Raw genomic sequence first — 17243 nt, forward strand, 5'->3', positions numbered from 1 at the left:
TTAATTGAATATTGATTATTTTTTAAATTAATTATTTATTGATAAATTTAGTTTGATATTTGACAATTTAATATCAAATACATATATCTAATGCTGAGCAAAGAACAAAACCCAGTTTATTAGTTTCATTAGTATTTTAGTTTGGTTGTCTTTTGCCGTCTTACGCAAAAACCACTGTATACCTGATGTCGTGGGTGATATTCTAATAACACATCTTTCTTTACTATATTGTAGGACGTAGGTAGAAATATAGATACATAAAAGAATGCAAATTTGTCACTGCATCTTTCTGTTTGTTCGCTTAAAGAAGGTAGATTTCCAGGGGGGCGCTGAGTAATTTTTTTTCTGAAAAGGGGGGCGCTGAGTAATTTTTTTTCTGAAAAGGGGGCGGTAGGCCAAATAAGTTTGGGAACCTCTGTTTTACACCAATTCATGTAAAATGGAGCAAGCTTGTTGTCAGACCATCTTATTTCAATTTCAGACCTGCTAAGTCTCCTACTTTAGCAAGGAGACTCCTGTTTTTAAACTGCTCTTTGAACCACTCTTGCCCACAGCTTAGATCTCCTGACTTGGAGCGCTGAGGATTTATTTTAATTGTTTAACCAGATGTAAAAACATAAAGATGCCTATACAAGTCTCTAGTCTCTCTAACAATTAATCCTACAATAAATACATTTAAATTATGTCTCAGCGGCATTAACATCATTTCCACGTGAACTTGGCCAGCCAGCCACATACCTCCTTCATCATCTAGGAAACATACAGAATGTGTACACTGCACTGTTAACTTGGGTGATTAGCACCTGGTGAGCAGGGCCGGCTCCAGGCACCAGCATTCCAAGCAGGTGCTTGGGGCGGCAATCTGCAAGGGGCAGCAGTCCGTATGTTTTTGCCGCCCCAAGCAGCGTGCCGAATTGCCGCCGTGGATGGTGGGGGCAGTCCGTGTGCCGTTAGGGCGGCACGCACGTTTCCGCGGCGGTGGCAATTCGGCGGCAGCTTCTATGTTCAGCTGCCCGCGGTGGCAATTCGGCAGGTTCTGTCTTCCGGCTGAAGACAGAAGCTGCCGCCGAATTGCTGCCACCACGGAAACGCACGTGCCGCCCTAACGGCACACGGACTGCCCCCACCGTCCGCGGTGGCAATTTGGCGCGCTGCTTGGGGCGGCAAAAACAGTAGAGCCGGCCCTGCTGGTGAGGTACTTGAGGGTTTTTTCCCAGTCAGTTGTGGGAGAATTTGTCTGTCCTTTGGAAGGAAATTATGAGAAGGGCACTATCAGCACTTGAGTGAGTTAGGCTTCATCCTCACTGCAAAGTTAAAGTGGAGCTTGGGTTCTAACCCACAGACATACAAAGTAAGCTAGTCCAGGCTTAAAGTGCCTCAAAACCTGGGTCAGAGATTTGTTTGTGTGGATAGTAAGGGGGATAAGAATAAAACTGAGGTAACAGCCTGGGTTAATTGTGCTGTGTAGATATAACTATACCCTCAGCCGCCTCCAGAAACCCTTTTTCAGCTTGCCCCAAAAGTCACCAAATTTGGGCTCACTCAAGCCAATTTCCAGAGTCTCAGAAACCTCAAAAAAATGTCCTGACAGGCCCCCCTTCCCGCCTCCCCAGCCATTATACTGAGGTTTCAGCTCAAGTGTCCCAGCTGATCACAGCTGTGGCCTTATGGCATGGGGAAAGAGGAAGTCCTTTCAGTAGGCTGGTCCCATGCTATTTAGTTACAACCTATAAAGCCCTAACAACCTAAACTCCATCTGAAGGAGGATAGCCCATGTAGATTCCAGAACACTGGTGTCATGTGTGCTCATTGAGATGCCCATTCTAAGCGAGCATCTGCATTCTCCATAGCTTCAGTCTCCAAATGGAGAGTGCATTGCATTAGTCCAATATTGAGGTGACCAAAGCATGGATAATACTGTAGTGGCAAAGTTAGAATCTGAAGGAAAAAGGTCCTAACCTGCTAGCCACATACAGATAGTAAAAGCCTGAGTGGACTACTGCTGTATTAATAAGATTATCAAACAGCAACTGGGAGGTAAAATCAGCCCTAAATTTCAAACACTATTAACTATTATGGCAGACATACTCCTTCAGTCAAAGGAGCTAATGTTACCTCTGCCATCTCCCTGCAGTATCCTATGTTAAAGCTCTTCAGGAAAAGGAGCAATTGCCCACAACTGCTTATTGATGTAACCCTTCTGCCCATCTAAGTTGGCAGCAACAAGGGCCGGGTTCTGTATCTAGGGGTTCCGTTTCAATAACACAATGCAAAACCGGCTCGAGCCCCCACCCAGTGACCTGGGACAATTACATACCACCCCCCTGGGTACCTCTAAGAGGCAATACTTCCCCTCTCGCAAGCACGGAGTCTGAGTGTAGCAGAAAATGTTTAATAACATGAGGTAAACGATATCAGCATAAAACTGGAAAAACACCACAAACAGGATTCATAACACAAACCATGAGCAAAACCCACCCCAGCAAATTGGGCTGTGTCCTTTCCCTTTGGTTCTTGAATCCAGCAACCCAAAAATCACCCAGAGTCCCCAAAGTCCAACACCCCCAAAGTCTCTTGGGTCCAGCAACCACCCAAAGTCCAAAAGTCCAACAACCCCCAAAGTCTCTGTCCCTGATCAGTGCAGCCCCAGAGTAAAAGGGGGGGGGGGCACGCAGGATGTTAAGGGGCACCTTACGTGATCCGAGGCTGGCCAGCCGTCTGTTTCTCCGTGGGGGTTCCGCCGCAGCCTTTACCATGAGCCAGTCCACTTTCCTGCCATCCCACGAACTGCTCCGCTCTACAAGCTGCTCCGCTCCAGTCCGCTCCGCTCACCGACCTGTGAGCCGTTCCAGCCGTCCCCGCAAACGCTCCGCTCGCCGTTCCTTGGGCCACTCCAACTGGCCCCGCAAGGCTCCACGCCGCTCGCTGCTCCTCCAGTCGTCCCCACAAATTGCTCCACCAGCTGCTGAGCAATATAGCTTCAGGCTCCCCCACTAGTTAACACAGCCTCAGTGATCTCAGCTCTTAATAACATCAGCTCTTTTGTGATTTCAGCTCATAGTATAGTAGGGGAGCCTCAGTGCTGGTGCACCATTGGCCCAAAGCCAATTCAGCTCAGCAGCCTGTAACTAGACTCCTAAGGGAATCAAACTTCGCTCTGATATTCAACAGTGGAGAGAGGAGGTGGTGCAATTGGTGTTTCGGACCCTCAGAGGGGGCCCATACCATCAGGTACAAATACCTGTCCCCATCCTCTCTCCATTCACTGGGTTTTGTAACCCATGCCCCTTGACAAGCAAATGCTACTTAGGTAATGGTGACAGATTCACTCAGTCCTTCTGTCATACAACAGTTCCACTGGCCTTGATTCACAGAATCAGGGTAACAAAACTTTATTCTTCCTGCCCCAATAACAGAGAAACTGGGGATCCCACACCAGCCAAAGTAACCACTTTCGGTTGCTGTGGGCTCATGCTAGGCGTGTGGGTGTGCCTATCCAAACAAGATCCGCCCCTGGAGTTCTTTTCCACACTCGCCCTAATTCACCACCAGATGTCAGGGTAGAGCTCATCCTGACTCTGCTTACATCGAGATATATCCAAGAGAAAAGAACAAAGCCACTGAAGAGCAAGCCTATCCATTCTCACTAGGGTCTGCAGGTAAGTCAGCAGTATTTCAGGATCAACTGAGATCTAATACCATCTGCCTAGACACCTGATCTTCACCACTAAGACAAGATCATAGAATCTTGGGGTTGGAAGGGACCTCAGGAGATCATCTAGTCCAACCCTCTGCTCAAAGCAGGACCAATCCCCAGACAGATTTTTGCCTCAGATTCCTAAATGGCCCCCTCCAGGATTGAACTCACAACCCTAGATTTAGCAGGCCAATGCTCAAACCACCGAGCTATCCCTTCCCCCTCTCCCCCATCAGCCAGTGCAGTCTGTGCCATAGCCAGGTCTATGCCCAGACTGACAAGGGTCAAGAAGATCAAAGGAATTTAAATACTGTGATTATCTCACAACGGCCTTCTCCACAATCATACACAAAAAGGGAAGATGTTGGTAATTAGCAAGATTGTCAAAGTTCAGCAATGACTTTTTGAGCAAAGGCCACACTATTGCTTCCTTTCAAGCAATAGGCAGCCTGCCCTTTTAAAGAGCGGTGTTAATAATCTCCACAAGTAAGTGACCCAATACTCGCCCACTGGCTTTCACCATCTAGGAAGGATCTGAATCCAAAGCACATGTTGTGGGATCAAGTTCTCCCAAGCAACTATAGTATATCAAGAATCATAGTTGTCTGAAACTCTAGCAGCAAAGATGAGGCCCATGTTTCCTCAAGACCTTGTTCTGCCACTACAGAAATAGACAGCCCCCCTAATCTGATCAATCTTGTCTGCAAAATAGCCAATAATTACCTTGCAACAGGAGGGATCCATACTAGCTACTTAACTGAGACAGTCTGGATTTACCAGACTACCATCTGAAACAAATCTGTTGCCCAAGACTTTGTAGTGCTAGGATAGTGGAAAGGAACTTTTTTTTTTTTGGCCATTCTCACAACCATAGTTTAAAACAATCTTTACGCTACAATCAAACAGCCTTAGCAAGAAACTTCTGCCACTGGTGCTTTAGCCATCTTCCCACACCCCAACCTCAAGTTTGTGAGCATTCATGGCCTGCCATACAATTTCTATTCCAAGATGTGGCCTTTGGGCCAAAAAGTTTGCCCACCCCTGGCTTAAGAGGTACCCAAATTCAATTGTAGTGCTCACCCTAAATAATCAAGTGAGATTAATTTGGCTCCTAATCTTAGGATCCTTAGAGCCACATGAGGGAGCTTAGAACTTCAGAGAGTGACTGAATCTGCAATAGCTGTAATTGTATCTTGTTTAATTTTACCATTTTAAATGGCTAAACCTTTCCTAACATGACAATCGCTATTACATCTTTATATGACTGAACTTATTTTTTCTAACTTGGCTTTTTTGTTCATGTGAAATGTTTTGGATCAGATTTTTTCTTCTATTGAGAAGTTGTAAGAATAGATCTATAATCACAGGGATGGAGAAAACTTGAGAAATATTAATACACACACAATTTATCTCATATTTCAAAGGTAATCTTCTTGGCTATAGTCTTTTGTTAACATCCAGGGGAATTTAGAGACAAGTTGAGAAGTCGTCAATAATTTTCCATGAATATAATAGAAAATGTTGAGTGACTAAATTGTTAATATAAATTTGAATACAGGATAAGCACAATGAATTTCTTACTTCATACTAAGATCTCTGTACATACCTAAATTATAAGCTCCTTGGATCAGGAACCATCTTGTTCTGTGTTTGTACAGTGTCTAGCACAACGGGGTCCTGGTTCATGATGAAGGCTCCTAGACACTATGGTAATACAAAAGAAAAGAATCAGACAATTTACTGTGTCTTTTGCATCAACAGAGAAAACCCCACTAGATTTGGAGATTAGTGTTCAGTAAATACTCTCCTATTATAATTATTTTTTATGTATTATGTTGGACTGTTTTGGGAAGCTTAATACAAATCTCATTCTAACATTTCGTACTGTCAGGATGGTACCCTAGATTTCTCTTTTAGTCAGTCCTGTAGAGACATGCATACATAGTAACTGCAGTCCTCATTTTCTAACTTGTCTTAGAATCAAAACCATGACACTCAGTTCCACCTAAAATTCTTTCAAGATCTCACTTTTTTAGGATTTATTCATTTCCATGGGTTTTATATGTGACAGATTCAAACAATTTTGCACTATTTATAGTTAACCTGGTAAAATCATAGATTAGGGATGGAGGAGACCTCCGGAGGTCATCTAGTCCAACCCCTTGCTCAAAGCAGGACCAACACCAACTAAATTATCCTAGCCAGGGCTTTGTCAAGCCAGGCCTCAAAAACCTCTAAGGATGGAGAGTCCACCACCTCCCTAGGTAACCAATTCCAGTGCTTCACCACGCTCCTAGTGAAATAGTGTTTCCTAGTATCCAACCTAGACCTCCCCCACTGCAACTTGAGACCATTGCTCCTTGTTCTGTCATCTGCCACCACTGAGAACAGCCTAGCTCCATCCTCTTTAGAACCCCCCTTCAGGTAGTTGAAGGCTGCTATCAAATCCCCCCTAACGCTTCTCTTCTGCAGATTAAACAAGCCCAGTTCCCTCAGCCTCGCCTCATAAGAGCTAGACTTGTGGTTAGCCCTGTGCTGTTGCACAAGAGGAAAAGCCACATTGCATACTGGCAGTGCTAGCCACCTCAAAAGGGGAAAAAACATCTGTGACCTGCCCCCTCCAAAACTTGCATAAAGAGAAACATAAGTGCCACCCTGTACCCGAGTGGTACAGTGGCTGTGCTTCCAGGAACTCCAAGAGGAACTGTGCCTGCTCAAGGAGCCACAATTGAGTTTAAAGTAGCCAGTCTTCTATACAGTACCATCAGGTAGGTTCTAAGCTGATATTGAACTGAAAACTTTCATGAAGTTCACAAATTCTGTCATCTGGAATTTTGAGTTTTTAATGAGTTTTCTTAAACATAGCCTGTCTCTCTTTGATAAATCAACATTGACTACAATTTTATGAACTCCATAACTATGCAGGGGGAAACTCAACAACATAGCATCACCATAGCCTAGTAGCATCCAGCTACCAGCATAAGGGGGATAGCTGTGTGCAAGGGGGATACACAAGGTTCGCCTACGTCCTGGCAATTTCTGGATATCAAGGCAGACACTTGCCAGCCGATGTATGTTAAAGCAGCCTTTGGGGACAGTGGGCTCAGGATCAGGTGAGTCAGTGCAAAGGGCATTTTTTGCATTCCCATTTTTAAAATGCACGAATTGTGTCTCAGCCACATCTGAAGAGCTGGTCCAAAGATTAAACTGAACTTTGAGCCTTGGGAGACAGGAAAATAGTGGAGTGAGAGTGGGTGAACGTCAGTGGAAAGAAGTGAGGAAATTGAGGAGGCATTAAAGGATACACTGAAGGTTCGATTAGCAAGGAAGAAAGAAATCACAGTTGAAGAATCAAGGAGAAAGATGAAGTGGAGGAGGAAAGTGATCAGCAGCGTTATGGAAGGCAGACAGATCAAGTACTCCCCATTTAGATTTAGCGAGCAGTAAGCAACTGTTTAAGCCTAAGTGAGGACAATTCTGGGGAAGCAAAGAGGATTGAATCCAGAGTGGAGGAATGAATTGAGGATGAAGTCAAAGCTATGAGAGCTCCATAATTTTATAGGCAAAATGGAAGAGAGAGATACATGGCAGAATTGAGGGAATTTCCCCCCCCTCCCCCCAATAGAAGAAAGTGTATGCTTGAGGCATGGAGGTGGGGGAAATGTTCCAAAAAAAGAGAGTGTGGTCAAAGAAAGATAATTTTAAATAACTTGAACTTTCCTTCTTTCTTTTAATTCCTCCTCCAGAATATTGGAATGGAGCCTGTTTGGTTCTGGTGCATTATCCACCTTCAATAATTTCTATTTTACTTTTTATTTTTAACGGAGTTCTTCCAGTATTTAGTTTTTCTTCTAGAGAAAATGTATTTCTGTGCTTGTCTTCAGTCTACGCATAGTCTTTTGTGAACATTTAAAATTAAGAATTCATTTAGCAATTCTGCAATATCTGCTTATCCTAACATTAAGTTACCTAAACTCCTCTTACATGTTGTACTGATTTATTCTGTTCCTTATTTGAAAAATGACTTGTCTTCTGCAATCTTCATTGTTAATTTCCCCATCTTTTTGTACAGTATACCTAAGTTTTGCATTTGTTATGTCCATTTCCTTATCTGTGATTATTGCTTGTATATCCACATTTGCCTTCTGCTTATGTCATACAGTGAGCCCAATTCTCCTGTTACACTAGTCAGCTAAGGAGCAATTCCATTAAATTATTCAAGTTTTACATTGTTCTATTACAGCAAAGTCAAAAGTTGAGAATTCTAAAGGTTCAATTACTCTCTCAGGACTACCTGACATTAGAAGCAGCAGCAGATGACAAGTGCTGAGATGGTGTCCTCTGGGGAATTGAACTGAATCTTGTGTAATACCTCAAGGCCCAAAATGATATCAAGCTATTCAGAAAGTCATTCAATGCCTTTTTCCACTATCCAAGGAAAAATAAGGAAAGGTCACAAGCTGTTGGATGTCCTGCAGCCACAGGACAAAGTCAGAGTGGCCTTTTCTAGAAACATCCGTCTTCTTGACCCAGCTAAGGATGTATAATCTCAAACTCCCATCAGTTGCTTGAAGTTCTGACAAATTTTCTCAGATTGCTTGGCAGTTTTTATTTTCCCCTTCCCCCCAATGTATGATAACCACTTCCTTGGTGACCTCTGATCAATTCAAGGGCAGAAAGACATTATGAAGGCTCCACAGGACAAAAATAGCAAGGAGGTTTAATCAGCTCTATATGAAAACTTTTTTGGCCAGACTCTGTGTATTCTGTGGCAAAACTAGAACTAAATTCTGTGGCAAGGGCCCTGGTATCTGTAGCACTCTTGGACTACAGACCAGAAATTATCCAGCAGCTATAGGTAAATTTTTAAATGGATGTTTTGATTTACAAAGAAAAAATAAATAAGCAGTATAGTATTCCTTGTGCTATTTGTTTTTATATTCAATTTAATTTGGTTTATTCCATGTTTTCAGTATGTAACAGTTTTGTATAAATACATAACTGTACTTAAAAGTTGTCTCAGGTGGGAGAATGAACTGTAGACTTTGGTAGCTGGGTGGGTGACATGGGAGGCTTTTGGCACCCAAAAAGACATAGGAAGTGATCCGAGATCAAGATAAGCACCTTAGCATAAACTTTCTGCTAAAATTATCAGCTGTCAAATAGTTAACAATGCTGGCATTTGAAGTTGTCATTTGGTTTCAGTCTTCAAAACTCCATTGGGGAGGGTGGATCAATTGTTGCAGGCTGTCCAGAGACTCAAAAGGATAACACTACACGGAGTTTATACTCTGTTCACTTTTAGGATATTTTCTTGGAAGCCAAAATAACTAAAACTGCATCTTTTTACAAAACAAAAAACTTAGATTCTGGAACACACGTATATAAGAGGTGAATTCTGATCAAATTTTTGTGATGGCAGAATACAAAGCCTGAGAGTATGATTGTCTCTGTATTGACCAATTTCCATTTACTAAGAGGTAGACCCTTAAAGCCATAAAGGGTGTAAATACAAGGCAGATTGCCAAGGCCTTGCACCATATCTAAATATGATCTTAGCCCTTTGACCTATTAAGATCAATTCTCATGCGTGGTCATTAGGCATTTCCCATGCAACATTAGGACTACAGCACTTACAATGAGACTTGATGTGATAGGACCCTTTGGTTCATGTGCTTTTTGACAAAACCTCAAAGGGAGTAGGTTCCACCCACCCTTCCTTCCCCACCTGTTCTTGGAGATTATACGTTATTCCACCTCTTCAGGATGGCCTGCATGAAATTCCCTAACAGTCTAGACCCATAGAGTTTGTAGTAAAACAAAATGTATTATGGCTCAAAGGAAATCATTTACACAACAAAGTGGTGTGCATAGTCTGTTGTATCGGAACATATTAATGAAAATCCTACTCTTGGGTGCTTTGTTTTTCAAAACAAGATCAGCCCAAACTCCCCAAAATTAAGAGTTTTAGTGTTCAGATACTATAATCATGGGAGATATATAAACTGTGTGGAGCTAAGATTATCTTTCTGATGCTCATACAGGGCATAGCACAACGAACCCCTTTGTCCTACTGTAATACAAATATTAAATGAGGACCTACATAGAGTTTTGGGCACTGCTGATTCCCCTTCCTCCCTCATACCAGAGAGTGGTACATTCTATCCCTTCACAGTAGGCTCAGCAGTCCCTTGCGTCTTTAATCCGTTAGCTCCTTTTTCTCTGCAAATGGTGAAGAAGTTTCCAACCAATTGCTGTGTAAAGTCCGAGGCCTTTTTCTGCAGTCATACTAGGAGCGCAGCAGCCATGAGCCAAGTAGCAGAAAGTCACATCCTCACATTCTTTCTAAATTATATCAAAACAATGTAATATTGGGCTGTTAAGGCAGCCCTCCTAATAGTACCCACCATCCCCAGATAAGTAAGGAATCTCTTAAGATGTTTAAAGAAAACTTTGCTTGATAGCATTCTGTCGGGCACGGAATCACTTAACAGTTGTGATTGTAAAATCTGTACTTCTATTGTTTTGCCTTTATGGTCCCTACTTCTCTATTGTTTTATCAATATGATTAGGGTGACCAGATGTCCCGATTTTATAGGGACAGTCCCGAGATTTGGGGCTTTGTCTTATATAGGTGCCAATTACCCCCCACCCCCATCCCTATTTTTCACCCTTGCTATCTGGTCACCCTAAATATGATCTCTGTCTGGTTCTTTGATTGTTTCTGTCTGTTGGATAACTAATTTTGTAAGATTTAAATCAACTAAGGTGGTGGGGTATGATTGGGTGAAGAATTGTTTCACAATATGTTAAGATTGGTCAAAGAATTATTTTATAGTATTTTAGTTTAAAATTATAGGTTAAGGTATAGCTAAGCAGGACTCAAGTTTAACTATATAAACTGGGGTCCAAAAGGAAGTTCCTTGGAACTTAACTCCAGGACACAGCCCCAAGATCAGAGCTACCAGCCTCAACACCCTGCTAATCACACCGTGCAGAAGCTGGAGTCCCCAAATGACCTGATCTTGACTGGCCATTAAGAAAAGTTCCTCTCCCTTATTGGGAGTGAGAGTGGCACTGGAACACTTTTTAGAGTGGGGGTGCTGTGCCCCCCTTACCTCTGTCCACACCCCTCACCACCCCCTGGAGCTGGGGCCAGGGCCATGGCTCTGGGATGCGGACAGGGGCAAGGGGGCCGAGGCTGGGGCCACAGCTGGGGGTAGGAGCGGAGCCCTTGCGTAGGGCCGACTGCCAGGACCACAGGCGTGGGGCCAGGAGCTGGCAGCTGGGACTGGAGACAGCAGCCAGGACTGGAGCTAGGCGTGGAGCCGGGACCAGGACAGGGCATGGGGCCCCAGGGCCATGTGCAGAGCCCCCAGTGCGGGGCCAGTAGCTGGAGCCAGGGATGGGACGGGCAGCCAGGAACCCGCGTAAAACCTGGGGCTGCTGCAGCACCTCCCACACTCCTAGTTCCCATGCCTATGGTATGTGGTGAGCATTCATTGTATGTTTAGCATGTTCATTTTGTTTTGATGATTGTTAATAAATAGAGGTTAAGGATATTACTGTGTAAGGCTCTTTCACTGGTAAAAGACCCTGTAAACCTGCAGAAAATTATGCCCTGAGCCCTAGGTGTGGGTGGCCCTGAGTCCTAGGAACGGGGTAAGGGTGGGGGTGCCTAAATCAACAGGGTTACACCTCGAGCCCTGGGAACTGGGTAAAGGTGGGTACATTCTATCCCTTAACAGTAGGCTCAGCAGTCCCTTCTGTCTTTAACCTGTTTAGCTCCATTTTCTTGGCAAATGGTGAAGAAGTTTCCAACCAGTTGCTGAGCCTTCAGTTTAAAATGCCAAGAAATCCCCACGAATGTCATGGAGTGGCTCCCCTCCCCTGAAAACATCCCGCATTGTCATTTACAATTTGCCCTTTTTTTTTTAAACAGACAGTCATGTTGAGGTGATTGTGGTGAGAGATACACTTTTGCCTCAGAAGGCCTTGGATCACTTCTCTGTCTCATTTTCAGTTTTCTGGGGTGTTTTTAATATTTCACCTGTTCTTTATTTTAGCAACTTCCTGTTCTGTCCTGAAGTGCAGTTTAAAAAACTGATTCCAACTATGACGTATGTTCCAAAAAATACTATCTGGGTGGTAGAATCCTTGGTGCAGGGGAAAGCTTACCTCCAAAAAAGTTACACCTCTGAACGTTCAAGGCCAATAGGAGGCAAGAGGCAGTTCCAGGGACTATGGGCCAGCTCTTCAAAGGTCTCCAGGTAGCTAAAGATTTAGGTAAATGCTTACGGGCATTTGAAAATCCTAATAAGCAGGTTAGGTGTCTAACTCCCATAGAAATCAATAGAAAAGTTAGGCACCAAACATGTTAGGAGCCTGTCTAAATCTTCTGCCACCTAAATATCTTTGAAAATCTGGCCCTCTGTCTCACAGGATCCTGACCACTTGTTGCATTAAGGTCAGAGCTGGCTATGCAGTTTGAAGTATTCTCCATGACGTCTTCAGAGTGTAAATACCTTTTGAACTTGGTGCATCAACAAGATCAGACCACCACAGTGCACCATTAGAGCTGGTGCAATAACAGTCACGCAACTCTCTATGTACCTATATGATACTCAAAGCATCTGAGCACCTCCAGAGAAAGCAGGGATGAAATCTTGGTCCCATTGAAATCAATGGCAAATTACCATTGGCTTCAATAGGGCCATGATTTCACCTTAAGTATTTGAGGAGGAATAATCTATTTCTTTCCTTCTTTGCCTGTAGGAGGAAAAGTGTAGGGGAAGAAATGAGTTTTGCATTCAGTCTGTTCTTATCTCTTATGAAAGTAAGTTCCATAGTCTAGGTTGAGCTCCTGTGACAGTTCTGTTTCCTGCATTAATGAGCATCAATAACCTCTCTATTGACAACTGACAGTTTAATTATTCTCATGGAATGTCACTGTTGTGGGAGGCTATGGTAGTGGAAGGAAAGGCAATCTTTTACGCAACTGGTGACACTTCCAGGCAGAGCTTTGAATATCAGGACAGAAACTGAACTGGACTCTATTCACTGGGGAGCCAGTAAAGAGCCAGTGAAGGGGATTAGGATCTAAAATCGCTCTTAAATGAGTCAACAACTAGAAAACACATTAGTCCTCTTTTGAGAGCTCTAGGCAGTTTGGTTGGCTTTAAGCTAAGCTAATATCTTAAAGACCAACATTTTCTTTACAACCTGGAATTTTGCTCTGAATAACATTCCTGTTTCCACTCCTGACTCTTCATATACCTGTTTAAAAGGCAAAAACGTTTTCTGATGTGCTCGTATGAAGGGGATAAGTAATGACCCCTATGATTTTAACTGCTTTCAGGATTTGCTCCCCAGCCTGTCTATTGGACAAAATAATAAAAATAATGCTCCCTTCGTTGTCTTCATGTTTGATGTAGAATTTCTCTACATATATGGGATCACTGATAGTGTCATGTCTCAGCAGTAAAGACATACCTTTCTCTATGATCTGGGACTTAGAATCAGTATCTGCTGGTATTCCAAGGACACATATTTCAAATGGACTTGTTCCTCTAGTACTTCTACAATTTTCTAGCCATTCAAGAACTGATTTTAAGAAGTTATTTTAGTAAGGGATTTTTCAAGTATGGACATCTCTTTTTCAGTTCCCTTTTTTTCTTTAAGCTAAGATTCCACATGGCTTATTCTCTGTACATCTCTAGAAATTCTTGAATCGAAAGTGACAGAATCCCAGAAACTAACTCCATTACATACTACAAAATTCTCCCTCTTCAGGAGAATCCATCTTAGCACAAAGGTCCAAGGAATTTACTTTAATGATCTATCAGAGTTCCTTCCCACAAAGAGTGGGAAAGATGGCACGAGCATCAAGCCATGCAAAGCCCTGTGGCTTGGAAAAATCTGAGCTGTCCCATTTCCCCAACCTTTTCTCCATTTTTTGGTTACCTCAGTAAAGTGGCGCAGAAAAGGTCTCTCTCACTGTGACAAAGCTCTGTCCTTGTCTCCGTGGGTCCTGCGTTTCCTGACGGATTTCACTAGCCTCATAGGCTCACTGTGACCCTCCACTTAACCCTTCTCTCTCTAGAGACGAGGGTCACAGTCTACTGAGCCATTTTCATCATAAGCCAGCGAGGGAGGTGAGGAGAAGCTATCCTCCCTTGCACAGTCTCTGTTGTCTCCCAGTCTCAGTGATTAATCAGAGGGGCAAAGGTGGGGAGCCCGGGCCCGCCCTCTACTCCGGGCTCCAGCCCAGGGACCCTAATAGTATCAGCTATGGTAGCTGACCTTTTAGGAACAGGACACGTATGATTCCTTGGACTACTTCCCCACAGCAGCCCCCACTTCCTCAAGCTCCACTTCACCCTTTCCTCAGGGCCTCCTTCCTTGTGCCTGAAATGGTGTGTACAGTTCAGTCTTTCCAACAGCACAACTTCTCACAGCTCCTGACATGCGCACCCACCTGACTAACTGGGAGGCTTTTAACAAGTTTCAGCTAGCCCTTGATTGGCTTCAGGTGTCCCAATCAACCTAGCATCCTCCCTGCCTTCTGGAAAGCTCTTAATTGGCCCCAGGTGTCTTAATTGACCTGGAGCAGCTGCCATTTACTTATCCTGGTACCAGAGATATATTAGCCCCAGGTTAAACAAATCCATCTCCCACTACTTTTCTATAGCCATCTGGCCTTACCCCATCACACTCCCATATCAATTTGAGAAGAGCAAAAAGTTCGGGTTTTGGTGTACTTGATCAGCTGTCAGTTGTCCTAGCTGGAACTGTGCCTCCCTGCTTCCTCCCCGTTTGACCCTCTCTTTCCCCCCCAAAATGTATTTATTTCCTCTGTGACTGCTACTGAGGCCCTTTCCATCTGCAGAGCTCCCATTTCTTCTAGTACTACTCCATATTAGCCATGGGTGAAACCCTCTGCTGGCAAAAAACCTGCATGACATGCAGTCAACATCTTGGCCCTTTATATCATACCAATAACTTATGACAATACAACCCGTGAGGTATGGGTGTTTAAAAAAAAATTACAAGACCTCTGCATTGGGTTGTAGGAAGTAATTTACTCTTCTCGCCACAATTCACCAATGGACCACAGCTAATGTCTCCTCACCAGCTCCTGCCAGAAGCTTTTTCTGCCATGAAATAAGTCATCCCTTTTTAGTGCTCATTTGGCTAAATGAGATTCCAGTTCAGGCCAACACACTTTATACTATCAATATTCCTTAGACTTAAAGCCCCACCAATTATTGTTTACCACTACTTCCTTCCTTATGGGTGCAGTACATATTGCATTAGTGTTATACCACTTAACCACACCTTCAAGTTATGAGTCTCTTGCAGAACTGAGTACCTGTTTAACATGTTCTGTACAAGTTATTACCCCCAGGCAACTACAGCTTGTTCTTTACTTGTACTCACTACAATCCAGCTCCGATCTGGTGCACTTTTTCCTGGTCTATTTAGTCCTATTCTTCCTGCTTTTGACATACTCACCTCTTATTGTGAATCATCTAGAAATCTTTAATTCTTCTGTATATGATATTTTTGGAGCAAACAGTCTATCAAGATAAGTTATTTTGCTTTTCAGGTGCTCACAAGATTATTGTGGAGACTAGTTTGTGACTAGAGCTGATGAGTCACTTGGCTATGAAACTTGTTATAAAACCTGAAATTTCGACAAGTACTTTTTCTAAACAGCACGTGGTGTGTTCTTCATGTCAGTGGGAAGCATAAAGAAAGGTTATTTACCTTATTGTAACTGAAATTGGAGATGTGTGTTCCCTGGGTATTCCCTGTGGGTGTGCATACACTCTAGGGGCCCAGAACCAGAAGTTCTTCAATAGCAGTATCCATTGGTCTATACCTGTGCCCTTCATCTCCTTGTACTGCCTACAGAAAGCATGAAGGGTGGTACAGACCAACTGCCTCTCCAGTTCTTTCTCTGGCATAAATCTGAAGACAATCAAGCAGAGGTGAAGGAGGGTGGGATGTAAATACCCATGAGGACACACGCCTCAAAGAATTCCAGTTACAATAAGGTCACCTTCCATTCTTCAAGTGCTGGTCCCCAGGGGGGATGCGCTGTGGATGATGTCCAAGCCCTGTTTATTAAAGAGACAGGTGCAAGGAAGTGCTCTGCACCACAGTTAACGGAATCGCTGAACTCAAGGAAGCCTCCTCAGCCGAGGCTTGAATCAGGGCACAGTGCCTGGTAAACGTGAATGGAGCCTTAGGTTACCGGTCTATAGACTTTAGAGAGTGGGATTCCATGCAAGGAAACCACGGAGGTCACTTGAGCTCTGGCAGAATAAGCCCTGACAGACTGAGGAGGAGGGGCTTCTGCAAGCTCATAGCGGAGGAAGATGCAGTTGGAAATCCATTTTGAGAGTCTTTGGGAAGGTATTTCCTCTCCTTTCATCATCTCACCATTAGAGATGAATAACCTCAGAGGTCTAAGGGCCTTGCCCTGTGCAGGTAAAAGGCCAGATCTCTGTGTGTGTCAAGGAGTGGAGTTTCCTGTCCTTCCTATTATTGTGAGGTTTCAGATAAAGTACAGGTAGTGAATCATCTGGTTCAAGGGAAAGTCAGGATTCTGGATATTATCCAGTCTACGGCTCCTTCCTAAGTGGCTCTCCCTATTAATTAGGCCATTTTGGAGCCCGCTAAGAACATGCATACACCCATGTCCTGACCCCTAAAAGGGCTGAGCAGAAGTATTTTGTTCTCTTCAAGGAGGCAGAATACTTGTTTTCCCACCCTAACTCAAACTCTCTGGTTGTCCAAGCAGTCATGGAGCAGAATTAGGCTACACCAGCCCAGGTCCACTCCTTCCAACAAGGATGCTGAGAAACTTGATTCCTTTGGCAGAAAGAACATTTCATTGGCCAGCCTATTACTCTGTATTGCAAAGTACCAGGCACTCATATCACAATATGACTGTATTAATTACAATAAGCAATCAGAATTTGTGAATAAGCTACTGGAGATCCCAATACTAGGCTATCCTAGATGAAGGGAAGCTGGTGGCCTCAAAACAGCAGACACACCTTCTCACTCCATGGCAACCTTTGTGGTTACAAGTCAGGACTCTTGACTGCAGTCATTGGAGTTCTCCATGGAGGTCCAGGCAACAGCTGAAGATCTCCCCTTCAAGAGTAACAATCTCATCTGTGAGAAAACCAATACGTTGCTTCATTCATGTAAGATCTCTCCCACCACCCTCTGCTCCTTAGGAATATACATCCCAGCAGCTTGCAGGAAATAGTCTAAGCTGCTACCGCATAGATACCAGCCAACCCCTCAGCCATTCTACCACCAGAGGACCTACAAGTCACCAAGAAAATGCCAGAGAGCACAGCACAGCAGGCCGACCACACTATTGCTATCGGCTCTCTGGGCCCAGCTGCCTACTAAAAAGACATTTTGATGGCATGCTCAAGAGCCCAACCCTTGCATGGCAGGTCTCTCCCACCACTTTCAATGGATGTCTGGTCCATTTCTTTCTGATGTGGCAACTTGTAGACTG

The sequence above is a fragment of the Terrapene carolina genome, unplaced genomic scaffold (assembly GCF_002925995.2).
Source record: "Terrapene carolina triunguis isolate 2854851 unplaced genomic scaffold, T_m_triunguis-2.0 Scaffold68, whole genome shotgun sequence".
NCBI lineage: Eukaryota > Metazoa > Chordata > Testudines > Emydidae > Terrapene > Terrapene triunguis.